The following is a 20,694-nucleotide window of genomic DNA, read 5'->3' as shown; positions in this document are numbered from 1 at the left end:
CCTGAGTACGCTGATACCCCATATGTGGGGGGGAACCACTGTTTGGGCGCATGGCAGAGCTCGGAAGGGAAGGAGCGCCATTTGGAATGCAGACTTAGATGGATTGGTCTGCAGGCATCACGTTGCATTTGCAGAGCCCCTGATGTACCCAAACAGTACAACCCCCCCAAAAGTGACCCCATATTGGAAACTAGACCTCCTGAGGAACTTATCTGGATGTGTTTTGAGAGCTTTGAACCCCCAAGTGTTTCACTACAGTTTATAACGCAGAGCCGTGAAACTAAAAATTCTTTTTTTTTTTCAGAAAAATGATTTTTTAGCCCCCAGTTTTATATTTTCACAAGGGTAACAGGATAAATTGGACCCCAAAAGTTGTTGTCCAATTTGTCCTGAGTACGCTGATACCCCATATGTGGGGGGGAACCACTGTTTGGGCGCATGGCAGAGCTCGGAAGGGAAGGAGCGCCATTTGGAATGCAGACTTAGATGGATTGGTCTGCAGGCGTCATGTTGCATTTGCAGATCCCCTGATGTACCCAAACAGTATAAACCCCCCATAAGTGACCCCATATTGGAAACTAGACCTCCCAAGGAACTTATCTAAATGTGTTGTGAGAACTTTGAACCCCCAAGTGTTTCACTACAGTTTACAACGCAGTGCCGTGAAAATAAAAAATCATTTTTTTCCCACAAAAATGATTTTTAGCCCCCCAAATTTTTATTTTCCCAGAGATAACAAGAGAACTTGGACCCCAAAAGTTGTTGTCCAATTTGTCCCGAGTACGCTGATGCCCCATATGTTGGGGGTAAACCCCTGTTTGGGCGCACGGGAGAGCTCGGAAGGGAAGGAGCACTGTTTTTTTCAATGCAGAATTGTCTGGAATTGAGATCGGACGCCATGTCGCGTTTGGAGAGCCCCTGATATGCCTGGACAGTGGAAACTCCCCAATTCTACCTGTAACCCTAACCCAAACACACCCCTAACCCTAATCCCAACGGTAACCCTAACCACACCCCTAGCCCTGACACACCCATAATTCTAATCCCAACCCTAATCCAAACCGTAAATGTAATCCAAACCCTAACCCTAACTTTAGCCTCAACCCTAACTTTAGCCCCAACCCTAACCCTAACTTTACCTCCAACCCTAGCCCTAACCCTAACCCTAGCCCCAACCCTAACCCTAGCCCTAACCCTAACCCTAGCCCTAATGGGAAAATGGAAATAAATACATTTTTTTAATTTTATTATTTTTCCCTAACTAAGGGGGTGATCAAGGGGGGTTTGATTTACTTTTATAGCGTTTTTTATATCGGATTTTTATGATTGGCAGCTGTCACACACTAAAAGACGCTTTTTATAGCAAAAAAGTTTTTGCGTCTCCACATTTTGAGACCTATAATTTTTCCGTATTTTGGTCCACGAGTTGACGTTTTTATTGGTAACATTTTCGGACATGTGACAGTTTTTGATCACTTTTTATTCCGATTTTTGTGAGGCAGAATGACCAAAAACCAGCTATTCATGAATTTCTTTTGGGGGAGGCATTTATACCGTTCCACGTTTGGTAAAATTGATAAAGCAGTTTTATTCGTCGGGTCAGTACGATTACAGCGATATCTCATTTATATCATTTTTTTATGTTTTGGCGCTTTTATACGATAAAAGCTATTTTATAGAAAAACTAATTATTTTGGCATCGCTTTATTCTGAGGACTATAACTTTTTTATTTTTTTGGTTATGATGCTATATAGCGGCTCGTTTTTTGCGGGACAAGATGACGTTTTTAGCGGTACCATGGTTATTTATATCCGTCTTTTTGATCGCGTGTTATTTCACTTTTTGTTCGGCAGTATGATAATAAAGCGTTGTTTTTTGGCTCATTTTTTTTTTTTTTTCTTACGGTGTTCACTGAAGGGGTTAACTAGTGGGACAGTTTTATAGGTTGGGTCGTTACGGACGCGGCAATACTAAATATGTGTACTTTTATTGTTTTTGTTTTTTTAGATGAAATGTATTTATGGGAATAATATTTTTTTTTTTCTTCTTTATTTAGGAATTATTTTATTTTTTTTTTTTTACACGTGGAATTTTTTTTTTTAACTTTTTTACTTTGTCCCAGGGGGGGACATCACAGATCGCCGATCTGATAGTTTGCATAGCACTCTATCAGATCGGCGCTCTCACTCACATCGCTGCAGGCTTTCATCTGCAGCCTGCTCCGGACCCGGAAGTACTCCCTGCAGGACACGGATGCAGCCCCGTGGCCATTTTGGATCCGGGGCCTGCAGGGTGGAGACGCTCGGTACAAGGTGAGTACATTCCCTTGTTCCGATCGTCTCAGGGAAGCACGCAGGGAGCCCCCTCCCTGCGCGATGCTTCCCTGTACCTCCGGTACACCGCGATCATGTTTGATCGCGGTGTGCCGGGGGTTAATGTGCCGGGGGCGGTCCATGACCGCTCCTGGCACATAGTGCCGGATGTCAGCTGCGATAGGCAGCTGACACCCGGCCGTGATCGGCCGCGCTCCCCCCGTGAGCGCGACCGATCGCGCTGGACGTACTATTCCGTCCTTGGGAATTAGGGCCCACCCCACATGTACAGAATAGTACGTCATATGGGATTAAGGGGTTAAACCGCCGCAGGAAGCAAGAATCAGAGCCTGTACGATTGCAGCCAGGTGTGTTTTAATCCCAGCATTTCAGAGAAAGTTTAAATATCACAGACTCCACACTAGTAAGATGTGTGCTTCTTGCCGCATCTCCAACTAATTGTCAGGGCTCCCCCATTTGTATACATAAGGAGAGAGCTGTCAGTCACCTCTGCTGAACTAGTCACGTACCCAAATAGCCAATACCCAAATCATTAAAGCAAACCTGTCACCAGTTTTCACTGATATGAAATACGGCCACCACCTGTCACACTGTGACTGTACGTGATTAGGGAAGGGGGCCTGCACTGTCCCTGGGACCAAGGCCCCAACTATCACTGCTCCCAAAGTTACCTCTAAGGCTGGAGTCACACACAACGTATAAAAAATTGGTACGTTTTACACGGACAAGAATCGCACAAATGTTTCATGAACAGTGATCCGTGTGCAATGCGAGGATGCAATTTTTTTCTCAAAAAACGTATCCATGTGTCATTCATATGGCATCCGTATAGTGAGATTTTCTCGCCGGCTTGCAAAATGGACATATAATGGATTGATGGGCTCAAATATTCGTGAAAACATATATACAGTATATATATATATATATATATACACACACACACACACACACACACACACACACACACACACACACACACACACACACACACACACACACACACACACACACACAGTACAGACCAAAAGTTTGGACACACCTTCTCATTTAAAGATTTTTCTGTATTTTCATGACTATGAAAATTGTACACTCACACTGAAGGCATCAAAACTGTGAATTAACACATGTGGAATTATATACTTAACAAAAAAGTGTGAAGCAACTGAAATTATGTCTTATAGTCTAGGTTATTCAAAGTAGCCACCTTTAGCTTTGATGACTGCTTTGCACACTCTTGGCATTCTCTTGATGAGCTTCAAGAGGTAGTCACCGGGAATGGTCTTCCAACAATCTTGAAGGGGTTCCCAGAGATGCTTAGCACTTGTTGGCCCTTTTGCCTTCACTCTGCGGTCCAGCTCACCCAAAACCATCTTGATTGGGTTCAGGTCTGGTAACTGTGGAGGCCAGGTCATCTGGCGTAGCCAGCGTCAGACTGCAGCACCTTGGGCTCACCAGAGAAAATCATTATTGGGGCCCACTATGTACATAGAAATAGATACAAGACCACCAATTGTGCAGTAAAAAGCGCTAATATCAGGGTATAATATAAGGTAGTTCACATCTTAATTATGTAGCAAGGGTTGGGATAGCCCCCTCACAGAATATAATGTAGCCCCCTCATAAAATATAATGCAGCACCCCACAAAATATAATGCAACCCCCTCAGGTATAACGCAGTCCCCACCATAGAATATAATATAGCACCCTCATAGGGTATAATGCAGCCCCCCTCATATAGTATATTGCAGCCCACCACAGAATATAATGTAGTCCCCTGAGAGAATGCAGCTCCACCACAGAATATAATGCAGCCCCCCATAGAGTATACTGTAGCCCCCCCATAATATAATGTAGTGTAGTCCCCTAAGAATAGTGCAGTCCCCCCACAGAATATAATGTAGCCCCCTCATAAAGTATAATGCAGCCCCTCTCTACCATCATTGTCCTCATCACCACCTCCATCATTGCCTTCTCCCCCTCCACCCCTATCATTCTCCCCCACTACCTCCATCACTGCCCATTCCACCACCTGCATCATTGCCTCCTCCCCACCATCATTGTCCATTTCATCACCTCCATCATCACCTCCATCATTGCCTCCCCCACCACCATCATTGCCCATCACCTCCATCATTTCCTCCCCCCACCACCATCATTGCCCATTTCATCACCTCCATCATTGCCTCCCACCACCATTGCCCATCACCTCCATCATTGCCTCCCCACTATCATTGCATATCACCTCCATTGCCTATCACCTCCATCACTGCCCATCACCTCCATCACTGCCTCCCCCACCACCATTGCCTATCACCTCCATCATTGCCCATCACCTCCATCATTGCCTCCCCACCACTATTGCCCATCACTTCCATCATTGCCTCCCCACCATCATTGCCTATCACTTCCATTGCCTATCACCTCCATCATTGTCTCCCCCCACCACCATAATTGCCCATCACCTCCATCATTGTCTCCCCCCACCACCATAATTGCCCATCACCTCCATCATTACATAGTAACATAGTTAGTAAGGCCGAAAAAAGACATTTGTCCATCCAGTTCAGCCTATATTCCTATATTCCATCATAATAAATCCCCAGATCTACATCCTTCTACAGAACCTAATAATTGTATGATACAATATTGTTCATTGTCTCCCCCCACCAATATCATTGTCCTTCACCACCACACACACACACCTCACCGCAGCAGCAGCTTATCACACGCACACACACACACACGCAGGCACAGACACACACACGCTGGCACGCACGCACGCACACACACACACGCAGCTCCCAGCAGCAGCTCATCTCAGCAGCCTCTTCCTCGCTGGAAGCCTTCTGTCTGAGACGGCACGCTGGATGATGAAGTCATCCAGCTGGGCTGTCCCAGACAGGAAGCAGGACACCGGGAGGTGAGCTGCTCTGTGTGAGTCTGTGTGCCTGCGTGTGTGTGTGTATGTGTGTTTGTGTGTGGTGGTGGGGCTTTACATGCGGGCAGTGTTAGCTGCACCCTGCGGCTAACGCTGCCCGCTATTAAAGATAAATAGTATTCACGCCTCTCCACGCCCATAGGGGCGTGGGGAAGCGTGAATATTCATTTTGCTTTAGCAGCGGGAACAGGTTCCTGTCACCAGTTACTGCTACGCTAGCACAGGGTAGGCCCCCTTGACTCAGGGGCCCCATAGCCACTGGCTGGGAGCCCCTGGAGCAGTGGGGGCCCTAGGCAGCTGCTGGCCAGTATGCCAGCAGGTCTCAGTGCCTGAGCCCACCAGAGAATCCTCCGGTTCTCTGGTGGGCCATTCCGAGCCTGGGCTTAGCACCCCATCACTCTCCTTCTTGGTCAAATAGCCCTTACACAGCCTGAAGGTGTGCTTGGGGTCATTGTCCTGTTGAAAAATAAATGATGGTCCAACTAAACGCAAACCGGATGGATAGCATGCCGCTGCAAGATGCTGTGGTAGCCATGCTGGTTCAGTATGCCTTCAATTTTGAATAAATCCCCAACAGTGTCACCAGCAAAGCACGCCCACACCATCATACCTCCTCCTCCATGCTTCACGGGGGGAACCAGGCATGTAGAGTCTATCCGTTCACCTTTTCTGCGTCGCACAAAGACACGGTGGTTGTTACCAAAGATCTCAAATTTGGACTCATCAGACCAAAGCACAGATTTCCACTGGTCTAATGTCCATTCCTTGTGTTCTTTAGCCCAAACAAGTCTCTTCTGCTTGTTGCCTGTCCTTAGCAGTGGTTTCCTAGCAGCTATTTTACAATGAAGGCCTGCTGCACAAAGTCTCCTCTTAACAGTTGTTGTAGAGGTGTGTCTGCTGCTAGAACTCTGTGTGGCATTGACCTGGTCTCTAATCTGAGCTGCTGTTAACCTGCGATTTCTGAGGCTGGTGACTCGGATAAACTTATCCTCAGAAGCAGAGGTGACTCTTGGTCTTCCTTTCCTGGGGCGGTCCGCATGTGAGCCAGTTTCTTTGTAGCGCTTGATGGTTTTTGCCACTGAACTTGCGGACACTTTCAAAGTTTGCCCAATTTTTCAGACTGACTGACCTTAATTTCTTAAAGTAATGCTGGCCACTCGTTTTTCTTTACTTAGCTGCTTTTTTCTTGCCATAATACAAATTCTAACAGTCTATTCAGTAGGACTATCAGCTGTGTATCCACCATACTTCTGCACAATACAACTGATGGTCCCAACCCCATTTATAAGTCAAGAAATCCCACTTATTAAACCTGACAGGGCACACCTGTGAATTGAAAACTATTCCCGGTGACTACCTCTTGAAGCTCATCAACAGAATGCCAAGAGTGTGCAAAGCAGTCATCAAAGCAAAATGTGGCTACTTTGAAGAACCTAGAATATAAGACATAATTTCAGTTGCTTCACACTTTTTTGTTAAGTATATAATTCCACATGTGTTAATTCATAGTTCTGATGCCTTCAGTGTGAATGTACAATTTTCATACTCATGAAAATACAGAAAAATCTTTAAATGAGAGGGTGTGTCCAAACTTATGGTCTGTACTGTATATATATATATATATATATATATATATATATATATATAATATATAAAGCTGAATGTGTGTGTGTATGTATGTATTTATGTATGTGTGTATGTCCGGGATTGGCATCTGCACCGGCGCAGTTACAGACACAAAATTTTGCACAGTCACATGTCTGGACTCCCAGAGCGGCATAGGCTATGTTGTGAGACAAAATTTTAACCCCGCGCGTTCCAATTCACCAAACAATTTTGCCCCTATCTACATAATGGGGAAAAAGTGAAAGGAAAAGTGTTGGAGGCAAATTGACAGCTGCCAGATGTGAACAAGGGGGACTGCATGTGCTGACTCCCCGCCTGACGCGGTGAACTGACAGTGTGGGAAAATGTTCCGAAACTTTCCCACACTAATCAGTTCATGTCCGGTCAGTCGGGGAGGCTGTGCAGGCAGTTTTTCATTCATTCCTCCGTGGTTTACAGCCCGGTCGGTCGCATTAGCAACGCTCCGGGTTGTAAACTAATTAACCCCTTGAGATGGATATACAGCGTGGGACTTGACTGTATGGCGGACAGTATGGGATATGGTTGGTTTTTTACTTTGGATTCTTTTACAGAAGAACGAGGGCTTCGCTTCGATTGAGCATGCAATAAATACCGTACAGTTGCTAAGGTGGGGCACCGACATGGGATACTCACCACACACGGGGATATGAACACACACAAAATGCGCCACACACTACCACATGCTTGAACACATATACCACCCTCAGCACACATTTCACCACACATACACCAACCTCGCCACATAAAAGTCGAAACACAAAAGTTGCCACTCAAAACTTCCCATGTCGGGGACCCACCTTAGCAACTGTACGGTATATATTCTTTGGCGCCATCGCTCTCATTCTTTAAGTCGCCCTTGTTCACATCTGGCAGCTGTCAATTTGTCAATAAGACCTCTCCATTATTAATCCAATAGTCTGAAAGGGTTAAAAATACACACACATTAAGAAAAAAGCCTTTTAATGAAATAATTACACACACAGGTTTAACATCTTTATTGCATGCTCAATCCAAGCGAAGCCCTCGTTCTTCTGTAAAAAAAATCCAAAGTAAAAAACCAACAATATCCCATACCTGTCCGCCAAAATTGTTTCATGAATTGGAAAGCGTGGGGTTAAAATTTCGCCTCACAACATAACCTATGACGCTCTCGGGGTCCAGACGTGTGACTGTGCAAAATGTTGTGGCTGCAGCTGCGACGGTGCAGATGCCAATCCCGGACATACCCACATACATACACATACACACACATTCAGCTTTATATATTAGACTAGCTGTACTACCCGGCTTCGGTTAATAACTGCTGTTAGCAAAATAGAATGTGTTAACAAAAATTTATTCTGCACACAAAAACCACAAAACAAATAGTTAGAAATGTAATTATTAAAAGGAAAAAAATAAGCTAATAGAAGCATTTCTCAACATATATTTCAACACCTGAGATATTCCACACAGATTTAACTAAATAGGCCAAGTAATGTGAAGTAATTTTCTACTACTTATTCGAGAGCCTTTTGATAAACAACATTCTTAGTTTTTCCTTCAGGGGCAAAGACGAACAGATTTTTGGCTGTTCCAACTCTTGAACAGGCCACATAAAGTTGGTCATGAGAAAAGCATGGAGATTGTAAATCGATTCCAACTACTTTCAAGGACTGTCTTCCCTTTCCTCAGAAAGTTCATTGGCCCTTGAGGAAGCAGCTCTTGTTTTCATGTCTGCAAACCTCGCTTTCCTCTCCGACGAAAGTTCATTGGCTCTTGAGGAAGCAGCTCTTGTTTTCATGTCTGGATGCCTCGCTTCCCTCTCCTCAGAGTTAATTGGCCCTTGAGGAAGCAGCTCTTGTTCTCTTCTCTGCAAGCCTTGCTTCCCTCTGCTCAGAAAGTTCATTGGCTCTTGAGGAAGCAGCTGCTGTTCTCATGTGTGTCAGCCTTGTTTCTCGGTCTTCACATTTTTCATTGGCCCGTAATGCAGCTTTTCTTTTCGCATCAGCTGACATTCATGCCATGGAATTCCTTTTCTTATGAGGCATTATTGTGATAAAAATAGTCTGTAACTGGCAGTTTCTATAACCGCTCACATAGAGGTAATGTGACTGACATCAGCCTTTCCACCCCCACATTCTAACTGACATGCTATTACCTCACGCAAGCTTTGTTATACTGAGAATGTCTTTTGTTGTCTATATTAACCAATCAGAGCTCAAATTAATTAACTGTAGCAAAGTAGAACATGAGCTGTGATTGGTTGCTATTGGCAGCCTGATAAATCCTCAGCCAACAGGAAGCCCTCCCCCCGGCAGTATATATTAGTTCACACATACACATAATAGACAGGTCATGTGACTGGCAGCTGCCATATCTTGCTGTATGGTACATTTGTTGCTCTTGTAGTTTGCTTATTAATCAGATTTTTATTTTTGAAGGATAATACCAGACTTGTGTGTGTTTTAGGGCGAGTTTAATGTGTCAAGTTGTGTGAGATGAGTTGTGTGGCGACATGCGTGTAGCAACTTTTTGTGTGTCGAGTTGCATGTAACAGGTTAGTGTAGCAAGTTGTGTGCAGAAAGTTTTGCGCGTGGCGAGTTTTGTGTGGTGCGTTTTGAGTATGTGCAAGTTTTGTGTGAGGCAACTTTTGCATGTGTTGCAACTTTTGTGCATGTGGCAATTTTTCCGCGTGTGCAAGTTTTGTGTGTGGCGAGTTTTCCATGAGGTGAGTTTTGCATGTGTGGCAAGTTTTGAGTGGCAACTTTTGTGTTTCGACTTTTATGTGGCGAGGTTGGTGTATGTGTGGTGAAATGTGTGCTGAGGGTGGTATATGTGTTCAAGCAGGTGGTAGTGTGTGGCGCATTTTGTGTGTGTGTTCATATCCCCGTGTGTGGTGAGTATCCCATGTCAGTGCCCCACCTTAGCAACTGTACGGTATATATTCTTTGGCGCCATCGCTCTCATTCTTTAAGTCCCCCTTGTTCACATCTGGCAGCTGTCAATTTGCCTCCAACACTTTTCCTTTCACTTTTTCTCCATTATGTAGATAGGGGCAAAATTGTTTGGTGAATTGGAACGCGCGGGGTTAAAATTTCACCTCACAACATAGCCTATGACGCTCTCGGGGTGCAGACGTGTGACTGCAACATTTTGTGGCTGTAGCTGTGACGGTGCAGAGGCCAATCCCGGACATACACACATACATACACACACACACATTCAGCTTTATATATTAGATATACCTATACTATGTGTAGAGATTTATTTTATCTATTCTATTTTAACCTGTCAGTGTGATTATACTGTTCACCGCACTGAATTGCCGGCTTTTCTATAGAACACCGGTGTGTATTTCTCGCAAGTCACACTGATGGTCCGTGTGGTGTGCGAGTTTTTCTCACACCCATAGACTTGCATTGGCGATTCTCAGCCAAGATGCGCTGACAATCGCAGCATGCTGCAATTTCCTTCGCTCGTATAAAACGGGCGAGAAAATACTGGATGAGGGGAGCTGCCCCATAGATTAACATTTGTCCGAACGCTATGCGATTTTTTTTTTATCACATAGCACTAGTCCATATTACGGTCTAGTGTGACTCCGGCCTTAAGATGAGGTTTGGGCCACCAGCCTTATTGTTCTCCTGTTATACCCTAAGCTGACCCCTCCCACAGGAGGCCTGGGACAGAAATGCTAGTGTATACACACATCCGACTTACAGGGGTAACATAAAGCAACTAACATACAAACACCGAAGGTAGAGAGTTATATAGGGGATGCTAGGTACAGGGCCGTATTTGCCACTAGGCACTTGAGGGCACGTGCCTAGAGCGCCAGGATGCGGGGGCCGCACTTGAACAAGTATTTTTTTTTAATAAAGTCCGGGGTCAACCGACCGCCCCCCACCCACCTACCTCCCCCCACCTCTTTGAAGACGTCATATTCACCCTCCTCCAGCAGTGCCTGCAACTCTGTCTCAGCGCCGGCAGCTCGTCCTGTCCTCAGCAGTCACGTGGTACCGCTCATAAGGTGATGAATATGGATGCCATGCATACAGGATGGGACGATGGGGGAGCCGAGCCATGCATACAGAATGGGAGGATGGGGGAGCCATGCATTCAAGATGGGACTGGGGGAGCCATGCATACAGGATGGGAGGATGGAGGAGCCATGCATAGAGGATGGGAGGATGGGGGAGTCATGCATACAGGATGGGAGGATGGGGGATCCATGCATACAGGGTGGGAGGATGAGGGAGCCATGCATACAGGATGGAAGGATGGGGGAGCCATGCATACAGGATGGGAGGATGGTGGAGCCATGCATACAGGATGGGGGAGCCATGCATACAGGGTGGGAGGATGGTGGAGCCATGCATATAGGGTGGGAGGATGGAGGAGCCATGCATATAGGATGGGAGGATGGGGGAGCCGAGCCATGCATACAGGATGGGAGGATGGGGGAGCCATGCTTACAAGATGGGACTGGGGGAGCCATGCATACAACAGGGGGAGCCACAGAGAGCAGGACAGGACAGGGGGAACCACACATACCAGGATAGGGATGAGGGGACAATACATACCCGGCTTATACTCGAGTCGATAAGCTTACCCAGTTTTTCATGGCAAAATTAGGTGCCTCGGCTTATACTCAGGTCGGCTCATACTCGAGTATATACGGTATGTAATATATACACATGTATCTGTATTTGGCTATATATATATATATATATATATATATATATATATATATATATATATATATATATATACACTCACCGGCCACTTTATTAGGTACACCATGATAGTAACGGGTTGGACCCCCTTTTGCCTTCAGAACTGCCTCAATTCTTCGTGGCATAGATTCAACAAGGTGCTGGAAGCATTCCTCAGAGATTTTGGTCCATATTGACATGATGGCATCACACAGTTGCCGCAGATTTGTCGGCTGCACATCCCAAAGATGCTCCATACAAGGCAGGATGGATCCATGCTTTCATGTTGTTTACGCCAAATTCTGACCCTACCATCCGAATGTCGCAGCAGAAATCGAGACTCATCAGACCAAGCAACGTTTTTCCAATCTTCTACTGTCCAATTTCGATGAGCTTGTACAAATTGTAGCCTCAGTTTCCTGTTCTTAGCTGAAAGGAGTGGTACCCGGTGTGGTCTTCTGCTGCTGTAGCCCATCTGTCTCAAAGTTCGACGCACTGTGCGTTCAGAGATGCTCTTAGGCCTACCTTGGTTGTAACGGGTGGCGATTTGAGTCACTGTTGCCTTTCTATCAGCTCGAACCAGTCTGCCCATTCTCCTCTGACCTCTGGCATCAACAAGGCATTTCCGCCCACAGAACTGCCGCTCACTGGATTTTTTTTCTTTTTCGGACCATTCTCTGTAAACCCTAGAGATGGTTGTGCGTGAAAATCCCAGTAGATCAGCAGTTTCTGAAATACTCAGACCAGCCCTTCTGGCACCAACAACCATGCCACGTTCAAAGGCACTCAAATCACCTTTCTTCCCCATACTAATGCTCGGTTTGAACTGCAGGAGATTGTCTTGACCATGTCTACATGCCTAAATGCACTGAGTTGCCGCCATGTGATTGGCTGATTAGAAATTAAGTGTTAACAAGAAGTTGGACAGGTGTACCTAATAAAGTGGCCGGTGAGTGTATATACGTTCAAAAAAGAGGCAGCACTCCATTATTCCAATGTGAAAACGTACAGGGTTTAATTTACCCACATGTTCAGGCAACGTTTCAGCTCACAATGAGCCTTTCTCAAGCAGTGAGTATGTCCATGTGCTCTATATTTATACATTTCTTAATCATCCTTAATTGTGTTTAGTCAAATATACGTTATAAGGTGCCTCTTAGATTATAGTGCATACGTGCAAAGATTATACAGTACATTTTGTGCTAGTTTGAAACATATTACTCTTATTCCCTCAGATTTATATAGTGCATTTTATGTTTAGTTATTTTACTTTACCCTGTGGACGCATGTTCTGTGTGGAGGAGGCCATTATGCTTGTTCGGCATCTTATTAGACCTACTGCGTGTCACGCTCACGCCCTGACTGGAAGGCGTGAGCTCGGGGGGGGTTGTGGCCCCACTGTGCCACAAACCGGACTGCCCTGGAAGGGGCGTGACTATGACAGCTGCCTGGGTTTGCACTGGAGCCTCTGATGGTGAGGTCAGGCTTGTGCAGCTGCCAGGTGCTACTCCAGGGTGGTGTCTGGCTGTGGCTGCTGATCCCACTTGGGAGACAGGAACACCAGGATTGGTGCGGGCATCAGGCAGGACTGGCAGAAGAGCACGGCTGAAACTCAGACGAGTAGGCTGGCACGGCTGAACACAGGACTGGCAGGAAACACAGGACTGGCTAGGACGGCAGGAACACAGGACTGGAAGGCACGGCAGGAACGGCAGGACTGGCAGGAACACTGGATTGGAAGGCACGGCAGGGAACACAGGACTGGTTGATGTGGTTTATGAAGGAACAGGTAGGGACCTGTTCACACAGGAGGTGCAGGAACGGATATGAAATATGAAGGAACAGGTTGGGACCTGTTCACACAGGAGGTGCAGGAAAGGAAACAAGCAGAAAGGAATGAGGTATGAAGGAACAGGTTGGGACCTGTTCACATAGGAGATGTAGGTACGGAAACAAGCCAGAAGGAAAGGAGAATGAAGGAACAGGTTGGGACCTGTTCACACAGGAAGAGAACCGCAAGGCTGCGGATAGGAATGGTAGAGCAGCAAGAGATAGAGTAGCAACAAAAGCTAAGCAGAGCAGAACCGCAAGGAATACGGAGAGGAGCTGCAGCGAGAGGTTTCTGCAGCAAAGCAGAGCGGAGCCACAAGGAATGTGGAGAGGAGCTGCAGCAAGGGATAACTGCAGCAGCAGAAGATAAGCAGAGTAGAAAGGAGCAGAACCGCAGGAGTGCGGAGCAGAGGTAAAGCCACAAAGGTACAGAGCAGGCAGAGCCACGAGAGTGCGGAGTGTAAGCAGACTGAGAACACAAGGAAAGACACAGGGAAGGAAGCCACAGACAAGGAGACCGAGATAAGACTAAGTTCAGACAAGGAAATGGAACAAGACAAGAAACAAGGACAAAGACACAGGGACCAGGATATTCTGCCTCCTGGAGGGCGGACAACAAGATCAAGGCAAGAGCACAGAGAAAAGCCTCTAGAGAGGGAGAAACACAGAGCAAGGCCTGGCAAACTCAGCAGCTAAACACAAACTGAGCTAACACATTGCACAGGCCCAGACCACTGGGTGGAGCTGCACTAAATACTGGAGGCCTCCTGGCAATTGGTCAGGAACAGATTAGACAGATGCACCTGATTCCTATAAGAACCAGAGAGTTCAGGCGCCGCCCCCTATGCACACAGCCAGGAAGCATGGAGAGAGCAGAGACACAGAACATGGAGCTGGCATGAAACAGAAACCACATCATGACCTGGAGCAGTGGGTAAGATAGTGTGAGAGATGCAAGGCCATGCCGTGATGCCAGCAGATTTGTTACACTGCGCGTGTCCCAATACGTCACCACTATGGAATGGATAGCCGGCCAATCAAATGAGTTGTGTGGCATTCCCTGACTGCGCATGCGCGCGTCATCTCTACAGCGCCATATTTGTTGAGGCTTGCTTTCTCCTCTCATACTTTTTTTCTATTTTCAATGAAGAGGATATCCACTATCCCTCTTCTTGTGCATTATGTCCGATACCATATGGACTTGTTTCAGGTGCAATTTCCCACCCTGACGCACCGGACGGCACCTTATTCAGGCTGTCTCCGGGAATCATGTAGTATCCAGGCACGGTAATTAATCTCTTCAGGTCAATGCACCGCAGCTATAACTACAAAAGGTAGTAGCACCCTAGTCCTGGTTATTGTTTTTGCACATATTACCGTGCCTATATTAAAGACACCATAATTCTTTACAAACATTTCTAGTTATAGAGGCAATTATATTTTTCTTTTTGATCAAATAGCTATCCATTCACATACGGTATATTTAATAATAAATAGCAAACACATATATTTACTTTGCATTGATTTATTTAAAGCAAATTTAATAATATAATCATATTCGTCCTCCACACGTTCATGCTGCACCTGGTACATATCTTCAAGGATTGGTGCATCTAAAAAAGTGAAAAAATACAAAAAAATAAAAATTAGAGATATACTCCCTAATAGGTAGTAACTCTAATGCAATACCAACGAGTCCTCACATCAAACTGATCAACAAGGTACACATATTCATTTTAGGTAATGGCATGTATTTTAAAATCTACGTTTAACCCCTTCGGTTTGAGGGTATTAAGCTCGTAGATCCACATAAGCTCTTTTTTCTTTAAAATTTGCTCCCTATTCCCTCCTCTCCTTTGAACGTATTCCATTGGTAACAACATATGTGGAGGAAAGTAGGGAGGTAGGCAATATCATAAAAAAAATTGGGGGATGCTGGGAAAATGCCTCCCACATTGGAATAATGGAGTGCTGCCTCTTTTTTGAACGTTTATGAAACTTGGATGATCGATGGACTGGTTATCTAGGGGCCCTGCACCCGAAGATAAGTATTTCTGTGCTGTTCCTATTTTTTTCCTTGTTATACTGATGTCTGGAAATTACTGCACAGCAAGGTTTTATATAATTTTTTGCATACTTAACATCCTTAAGCCATTTTTTGGAGACATGGAGGAACACTCCATGGAACCAGGAGTCTTCAATTATACTGTTGAAGATGAGGAACGTATATTGAACAGTATAGAGGGAGATGATGCCTTCCTAAAGAAACCATCTATAATAGAGATGAAACGCACATATGAAAATGATAACAAACGGCTAATTAGCTCACAACTACATCTTACAACATTGGGCCTATACTATAAAGAATATAGAATACCGAGAGGACTAAGGTCCAATATAAGACCTAACCTGTTTATGAACAATTCCACATTCTGTACCAGACTTACCATGATATCAAATAAGTATGCAATGGATGTGATGTTGCTTAACATTGAATATTTACAATTAGAGGTGAAGAAGTTACAGTTAAGTGTGAATGAAATAGAAAAAAAGATACAGGAGGTGTTGAATAAAGAGGATTGGACCATCTTTAAAGAGAAAGTAGAAAAGGACTTTGGTAAATTTCAGAGTGATCTTGAGGAAACGAAAAGAAAAAAATGGAGCAGACACACTAGTGATTATGAAAATGGCCAGGTGTATTCATGGCAAAACGATAATGCCAAGATGCCATGGAGGAAAAGAGGTTATTTTCTGAATAGAGGGACAGGGAATACAAAAAATGTATGGTCAACTAATGAATTTATTTCTCATAGACTTGATGGATGGAGTGGAAAACGTAAAAGGAGGGGAGGCAAGCACCACCACAGGAGGCAAAAAGAAAACAGAAAAGAGCAGGCCTCAAAGACAACCGAACCTCAGGAAGAGAGAACAGAACTCGTAATCAACATTTCGCAAAAGGTACTGACTGATATGGAAATATCTGTACTCAGCAAAGGACTATCATTTAGCCCATGTTTCCCATATGGACTGGTTTGAGCTACAGTTGGACTTGGGACAATTTTTTAGAAGGATAAAACTGAAGGAGTGGTTCTTTGATAAAGACTTCTCTAGTAAAGAAAAAATAAGTGAACTTGATTTAAAAGCGGTCGAGTTGAGGAAGGAGAGTAATTTCACTCCACCAACTAATTCCAATGTAGTGGAGGCATTTGAGAAGGCAGTGCTTATGGATATTGAGATTTTGAGAAACAATGCTGTCAAGGAGTATAGACATCCCAATATTTTGAAAGAAGAATTTATAGCATTGCAGGGGCTTGTCCATGACGGCGACATCGTAATTAAACCCGCGGATAAGGGGGGCGCTGTCGTCGTCATGGACAGGTCAATGTATATCAGTGAAATTATGAGACAATTGCAGGATGAGAATGTGTATTGCAAAATGGAGTGTGATCCTAAATACAATATTGGTAGAGAGATTCAAATAGTCTTAAAGCAAGCATTGGAAGGATACATCATAGATCAGGATCTACACGATTATCTACTGGTTGAACATCCACGAATGCCAGTTCTATATATAACTCCAAAAATACATAAGACCTTAGATAATCCCCCCGGTCGCCCGATTATATCGGGAGTAAAATCAATTTTTAGTAATTTTTTTAGACAAAATATTTAAACCCATTGTAAAAAATGGTAAATCATATATAAAAGACACGACTGACTTTCTTAATAAACTAGAAGGGGTTAAATTGGATCAAGAAGTAATTTTAGCGTCTTTTGACGTAGTATCATTGTATACATCTATCGACCATGAACGGGGACTAAAAGCGGTGGAGAAAAAATTAGATATAGCTAAATATACTGCGGAAGGAAAGATGTTCATATTAAAACTATTAGAAATTATACTCAAGCAAAATTATTTCTTATTTGGTGATGTTTTCTACACACAAAAACGGGGAACAGCTATGGGGGCCAATATGGCCCCCTCTTATGCAAATTTAGTGATGGAAATTCTGGAGGAGGAGCACATCTACATGTCTTGCCACTTCCAGCATGTGCTGGTGTGGTGGAGATATGTGGATGATGTTTTCCTCCTCTGGACAGGGTCACAAGAAGCATTGGAGGATTTTCTCAGTTTTCTAAATACTATAGACTTGACTATCAAGTTCACACTAGTATCATCCAAAATAGAAATACAATTCTTAGATGTGTTAATTAGACAAAGAGAGTATGGGCTGGATACTACCCTCTTTGTAAAGAGTACTGACAGAAATAATTTACTGACATATGATAGTCAACACCCACGCAGTATGGTAAGATCGATACCACTCAGCCAGTTACTTAGAGTGCGACGAATAGTTCAGAATAGTGAAGAGGTGGACACAATAATGGACTCCCTTATAAAAAAAATTCAAAAACAGGGGATATCCGAAGGAACTGTTGGCAGATACCAAAGAAAGTTTTTTGAAATTGGAAAGGAGTGAACTGATCAAAAACAAAACAAGTAAAAATAAGATGAAACATCTAGAACGTATTCCATTGGTAAAAACATATGTGGAGGAAAGTAGGGAGGTAGGCAATATCATAAAAAAACATTGGGGGATGCTGGGAAAATGCCTCCCTGGTATAAAAGAGTTCAAAATGCCACCCCTATTCTCATATAGAAAGAAAAAAAATATTAAAGATTACCTTGTCAAATCAGATATAGGATTGATTAAAAAGAGTACTCAAGTAACCCTGACAGGTAAAAACAAAAAAGGATGCTTCCCCTGTTTAGGGTGTGTCAATTGTGCACATTTGATAAAAGGACCCACATTTCAGCACCCTGAAACAAATAAAGTATATCAAATTAAACAATATTTAACGTGTAACTCAGACCATGTAATTTATTTATTAATGTGCCCTTCCAACCTATGGTACATTAGAGAAACGACGTGCGAGTTCAAGGTCAGGATGAACCAGCACATGTATACCATTAGGAAAAAAAGAATGGACCTCCCAGTGCCTAAACATTTCACAGAGTATAATCACTCTGAAAAAGAGCTTAAATGTAAGATTATAGATGTAGTGCCTATTCAAAGGAGAGGAGGGAATAGGGAACAAATTTTAAAGAAAAAAGAGCTTATGTGGATCTACGAGCTTAATACCCTCAAACCGAAGGGATTAAACGTAGATTTTAAAATACATGCCATTACCTAAAATGAATATGTGTACCTTGTTGATCAGTTTGATGTGAGGACTCGTTGGTATTGCATTAGAGTTACTACCTATTAGGGAGTATATCTCTAATTTTTATTTTTTTGTATTTTTTCACTTTTTTAGATGCACCAATCCTTGAAGATATGTACCAGGTGGAGCATGAACGTGTGGAGGACGAATATGATTATATTATTAAATTTGCTTTAAATAAATCAATGCAAAGTAAATATATGTGTTTGCTATTTATTATTAAATATACCGTATGTGAATGGATAGCTATTTGATCAAAAAGAAAAATATAATTGCCTCTATAACTAGAAATGTAAAGAATTATGGTGTCTTTAATATAGGCACGGTAATATGTGCAAAAACAATAACCAGGACTAGGGTGCTACTACCTTTTGTAGTTATAGCTGCGGTGCATTGACCTGAAGAGGTTAATTACCGTGCCTGGATACTACATGATTCCCGGAGACAGCCTGAATAAGGTGCCGTCCGGTGCGTCTGGGTGGGAAATTGCACATGAAACAAGTCCATATGATATCGGACATAATGCACAAGAAGAGGGATAGTGGATATCCTCTTCATTGAAAATAGAAAAAAAGTATGAGAGGAGAAAGCAAGCCTCAACAAATATGGCGCTGTAGAGATGACGCACGCATGCGCAGTCAGGGAATGCCACACAACTCATTTGATTGGCCGGCTATCCATTCCATAGCTGTGACGTATTGGGACATGCGCAGTAGGTCTAATAAGACGCCGAACAAGCATAATGGCGTCCTCCACACAGAACATGCGTCCACAGGGTAAAGTAAAATAACTAAACATAAAATGCACTGTATAAATCTGAGGGAATAAGAGTAATATGTTTCAAACTAGCACAAAATGTACTGTATAATCTTTGCACGTATGCACTGTACTATAATCCAAGAGGCACCTTATAATGTATATTTGACTAAACACAATTAAGGATGATTAAGAGATGTATAAATATAGAGCACATGGACATACTCACTGCTTGAGAAAGGCTCATTGTGAGCTGAAACGTTGCCTGAACATGTGGGTAAATTAAACCCTGTACGTTTTCACATTGGAATAATGGAGTGCTGCCTCTTTTTTGAACGTTTATGAAACTTGGATGATCGATGGACTGGCTATCTAGGGGCCCTGCACCCGAAGATAAGTATTCCTGTGCTGTTCCCTTTTTTTTCCTTGTTTATATATATATATATATATATATATATATATATATATATATATATATATATATATATATATAGCTTTGTTGCCATAAAAGGGAGGGGGCCCAGACACATTTCTTGCACAGGGGCACCAAGCTGTCAGTATCCGCCCCTGCTCAGGGATCAATTGTACTCACATCTTACATAAGTGAATGCAATTGAGGCTCTGACTGCCGAGTCAGAGCGAAGTGAGCAGCCTGATCAGATCATGTGATCACGCTGCTGACGTCACTCACTTGCGCTGCAGAGGCAAACACTGGTGGTAAGTGCTCCAGTGGAGCAGAAGACACTGAAGATTAAGTGCACCAGGGGGGGGGGACAATTTGAGTGGAGATGTCAGGACTCTGAACATTTTTTACCTTTTGTGCATTTCTGCCCTTTTCCAAGATGGTCTCATGTGCACTGTGTCTTCCTGCTATAAAACTCCACCCCAGCCTTCAGTCTGTGCTAGAGTATTCTGTGTTGCATCCATCTCCTGACCTCTGATTACTCCCTGGCTATATACCTGCTCCTGTGAACCTGTGTGGTGATCCTGCTACTCTGCTCTGAGTTCCTGCTGCATACACCAGTTTCCAGTAATCCTCCTTCATCTGCTGCTCGTGTTTACTTCCATCTGCATTTGCTGGACATGTAAGCTGTTTCTGCTCTGCAAAAACCTGAGACTATTACCCAGGCCTCCCTGGTTGAGCCAAGATATGATTTGAACTGCCTTATAAGCTTATCTATCTGTGTTTGGACTAAGACAAGAATTTATTCGTGTCAAGTATCCTCAAGAATAACTGTGCTTCATAGACTTTCTGCATGATTGCAG

At 43.8% G+C, this 20,694-nt stretch overlaps 1 long non-coding RNA gene across 2 annotated transcripts in view; it reads left to right on the top strand.

Annotated features, from left to right (window-relative positions):
* Positions 1-18,869, top strand: part of LOC143782229 (uncharacterized) — a 29,013-nt gene extending 10,144 nt beyond the window's left edge. For both annotated transcript variants that reach the window (XR_013216898.1, XR_013216899.1), the window contains exons 2-3: positions 16,260-16,404; positions 18,766-18,869. This is a non-coding gene — a long non-coding RNA (uncharacterized LOC143782229). The remainder of the gene's footprint in view (positions 1-16,259; positions 16,405-18,765) is intronic.
* The last annotated feature ends 1,825 nt before the right edge of the window (positions 18,870-20,694 follow it).

Source organism: Ranitomeya variabilis, chromosome 6 (assembly GCF_051348905.1).
Source record: "Ranitomeya variabilis isolate aRanVar5 chromosome 6, aRanVar5.hap1, whole genome shotgun sequence".
In the NCBI taxonomy this organism is placed as follows: Eukaryota; Metazoa; Chordata; class Amphibia; order Anura; family Dendrobatidae; genus Ranitomeya; species Ranitomeya variabilis.
This window is presented reverse-complemented; position numbering and strand designations above follow the sequence as displayed.